This window comes from Argopecten irradians, chromosome 6 (genome assembly GCF_041381155.1).
Source record: "Argopecten irradians isolate NY chromosome 6, Ai_NY, whole genome shotgun sequence".
Classification (NCBI taxonomy): domain Eukaryota; kingdom Metazoa; phylum Mollusca; class Bivalvia; order Pectinida; family Pectinidae; genus Argopecten; species Argopecten irradians.
The window spans coordinates 24,804,297-24,808,917 of NC_091139.1; the positions used below are offsets into that span (position 1 = coordinate 24,804,297).

Here is a 4,621-nt window from a genome sequence, read left to right on the forward strand (position 1 = left end):
ACATCAAAGTATTATAAATGACTAGGCGAAAATAGTAATTAAACTTTATAGTCCAATAGCAATATCCATCGGTATTTCACGTGAGAATAGCGTCCCCAGCTCACCTAGATTTTATTACCATGAAAACGCAAATACAAGAATTTTTACACCATGACATCAATACATCTGCCACAAAGGTGTAAAAACAAACAGAGGTACGGACAGGGAAGTAAATAACAAAATGATGAGTCATTCTGGTATTATCACACGATGTTGATAGATATTTCATACAGATTTGTAAAGATAGCTGCTCTGAATGTATTTTTTCTTATGCAAAAGCCAATTATCATTTTTTTAGAATCATGCATAATCTCTTAAAGATAAAATGATTTATTACATGTCTAGAAGTTTAGGTAATAAATGCCCATGTGCCAGATGTGTTCATTTGCATATGCATTTGTTTGAATACCAAGGATCGCATTGAGGCCGACTCTTGGTGTTAAAGCCGATGCCTACTGAAATTTTAACAATAAATGAGACATGTTTAGAAAATCTGAGGCCCTGAAATCATATTATAGCTACGTAGTAAATATATTAATCAATCATCGTGGTGTTATCATCGCTTTTCTTGTTTATAAGAAGAATGTGGAAAATACAAATGAATCGAACCCTACACAACTTCCTTTCTGTTTAGGGCATTCTACAGATTCAAAGTAGTATTTTCTGTAGTTTATATAATTAAACATGAACGTAACACTTAGACTAACCGCGCATTACTATATACTCAAAATGTAATGCTCTGATCAGGAAGAATCGCACCCAGACCCCCGGTGTAATAACCAACAACTCTACCCGATAACGCAGACTTCGTAACGCTATGTACAAGTCACGTCCACATGTTCCTATTACTGTTGCATTTTAGACAAACAGAAAATTAAGTCTGTTTGAAAACAGAAATTCGAGAATATGACAAAGCAAGCGGTGTTCACCCTGCAACTTTATAAACATTTGTAACACTGTAGCTTAAAAAAAACCTACCTGTACAAAAGTATGAATAATGCAAGGGTGACATGTAATTGTGGATATGTACATATCCATGGCCGTGACTTCAAAGAAAATAAACAACTGTCGAGATGTTGACATGAAGATTTTTCACACATGGATTTTTCACCATTTCAAAATAGACATGTAATGACGACATCCAATGACGAAGTAATTTACCTTTTAAATTCACCGGTCCGTAAAGCTTTTCACTTTATGCACTAGGTAATATGTTTTTGATTTTGCAGGTACATGTAGATTAAAGTATAGTATTACCTTAATGATACATGGGTTAAACACGTTAAAGATAACAATTACTGTATATGTTCAAAACATTCAAACAGATTTATTTATCTGCTAGGCAGATCACATACCATGTAGATTCATAGATAAAAAATTGATTGAAATAGTTTAAAATGTATTTAGATACACATACTTTGAATATTATCTCATTACGTGTTTCTGGTATAACGTACTGTGAAACGTTTCGTTTTCGATGGGCTTTATTTTCATCGGAGATACAACTTTACACGGGCTTTTGTTGGGAAACAACATGTTTGAATGTTGTCATGAACAGGACTACAATTACATCAAGCCTCGCCTCTATCAAAACTATGTCTTTTCCTACATTTAACAGACCTAAAACTGTAATTGGAGTTTTGTGGTGGACATTCACGTATGACCTTTAAGATAAAATTTCGTTATGATTTAGTGTCTTTGTTTGAGTTTAAAACCACGAAATATATTTATTTCATAGGCTAAGTGAAGTTATTGTATATTCCAAAACAAATTTTCTTCCATTCATATGCGATACCCTCCAAACAAAACATAATATCAAAACTACAAATTGTTTTTATTACAACAGGATTCTAAATTATAACCCACTGATTATATTTCATAGTCTGGCTGAGAGGCCATAAGTGCTCCATAATATTGTCAAGAGATGAAATAGTGCGGGAGGCGAAACGGAACATTGTTCTTCAAAGAGAAAATGTGATACGCTAATGTTAGAAAAACGAAGGAATCATTCTATTATACACTTGAAGATAAATCAAAAAATTAAAAACCGATAAAATTAACTTTTCTTGATTTTAGTTCAAATCGCAAAAAAATGACTTATGGAAATAATTGGCTATATACACTAACTATTGAGGCCGCATGTTTGTTGGTAGATCTGTTTCTTACGTATAATCTGTAAGACACTAAAGGATCCCACTTGACTAGTGAACATGTACTTCGTATTGAATCATGATAGAAGCACTTCGTTCGAGACCTTCAACCTTGTATTTCCTACGCAAACTTAGTAAAAGCAAATGATTATTTTTGCTTGTACACCGTACGCGTAGTCATTCTTTCCCGAACACCAACTCTGGGTAGGGTGGGGTGTTTACATAGGGATTAAGGTATGTTGATAGGGAGTTATAGTCTGTCTCAGAATTGTTCTCATTGCAAGATCACAGGTAAATCTCAGGTAACTCAACTCATCTGATAGGTGATCAGCAAATCAGTAACAGTTAATTATTGCCAAGCTGCTGTAGAATAGTGTATAAAACAGTGGCATATCTCAGAAAAAATCATACTTGCTCTGATATTTGGTACATTGAATTATCAACTTGTCTTTGTATTAGTAGACTTTGTCTGAGTCTATACAATTTTGTGCTATTTTTCAGCTTTATAAGTGTAAATATTTGATAGAAATACTATATTAGATTTCTTAATTTCTCATCATTTTCTTAGAATTTCTGACTTGTTTTAGTTTTCAGTTTTAGGTAATATAGATTTTGTAAAACATCTGTACTAGAATTTTCCAATTTACTGTTTCTCATTGATTTATACTTGCGTTTCTTTTCTTTTAAGTTTTAGTGTAAATATTTGATAGAACTACTGTACTAGATTTTTTTAATTTTTCATCATTTTCTTAGGTAACATAGATTTTGTAAAACATCTGTACTAGCATTTTCCAATTTACTGTAATTTCATTTTATTACACACAGAATGGCAAACGCACAGATCAACGTTAAGGTCATCATCAACAGAAGAGGCGGACGTAACCTATCCCATGACGGCTTCATCTACAGACAGACCCGTAAAAGTGGCGACAGGACCTTCTGGAGATGCTCTACTTCCGGCTGTTCAGCCTCCCTCTCAACACTGAACGACATACCAGTCAATTTCGGAAGACATCCTCACACACATGCCTCTGACCTAGCCAACGTTGTTGCCAAGCAGATCATGAACCAGATTAGCAACCGCTGTGCAGAGTCCGTGCAGAATACCATCTATCTTCGACGAGGAACTCAACCAACTTCGAGACAACGACTGGGATGACTCTTCCAAAGCTGTGGTCCAGCATCTGCCAACCTTCTACAGTGCCAAGTCATCACTTTACAGAGCTCGTCGTAAGCAGACTCCACCACTACCAAAAACCATGGCCGACCTCAACCTGGATGGAAGATTGACAGAGACATGGTGAACAATTTCTTCTGTTTGCGATGATGAAGGCAACAACAGAATCCTCGCGTTTGCTACATCAGAGAACCTTGCCGACCTTGCTGCTTCGGATGTATTCTTCAGCGACGGTACCTTCTACACCTGCCCTCACTGTTTTATCAGATCTACAGCATCCATACGCAGATTGACGGCATCATGACTCCGATGATTTATGCACTACTTCCCGGAAAGAGCCAGACCATCTTCACCCGCTTCTTCACGTTACTTCAGGAGCATATGACCAACTTCAACATTCCCTTCCACCCAACTACTGCATTCGTCGACTTTGAGATCGCCACACACAATGCTATCCGAAGTGTCTTCCCTGGAATAGATGTAAAAGGATGTTTTTTTCACTTCACTCAGTGCATATGGAGAAAGGCTCAGTCAACAGGACTTCAGACACTGTACCGCGACAACGACGACGTGAGACTCCTTGTGCGCCGAGCTGCTATTATGCCCCTCATTCCCATGGAGCGTGTAGAGGACGTCTGGTTCCAGGCCCTGGAGGATGCCAATGATGCCGACATCCCTCATCCACTCCTACCATTTACCGACTACGTGACAGAACAGTGGGTAGATGGAGACAAAACGACATGGAACCACTTCCTGACTGAGGTCCACGCACTACAAACCACCTGGAAGCATGGCATGGGAAACTGAAGAGACGAGTTATGCACTCACATCCCAACATATACACCATTATACAGATTTCAAGGACATGCAGAACATGAACGACATCAGCCGGATACAGAGAGATGCTGGAGCTCCAACCAAACCCCGCAAGAAGAAGTATGTAAACATCGACAGACGCCTGGTAACCCTGAAAGACCGCTACCAGACTGGAACCATCGACTTGATAACATACGCCGACTCAGCATCACAGCTGCTGCATTTTGGTTAAATTAGTTAGAAATGAAATATTTTGCATACCATATGTACATCCAAACGTATATGAGACACTTTGATAACATATATTATCATTATAGATTATTTTAGAAACCATTGAATTACCTTAGTGCTTAAATGATATAATAAAATATATGATGATTTAATAAAACTTTAAATTTGATTTATGATTTTTTTAAATAGGCTTTGTGTAAAATAGTGC

At 37.0% G+C, this 4,621-nt stretch overlaps 1 pseudogene; it reads left to right on the forward strand.

Annotated features, from left to right (window-relative positions):
* The first annotated feature begins 3,015 nt into the window (after nucleotides 1–3,015).
* Nucleotides 3,016–4,414, forward strand: LOC138326409 (uncharacterized; annotated as a pseudogene).
* Nucleotides 4,415–4,621: the final 207 nt, after the last annotated feature.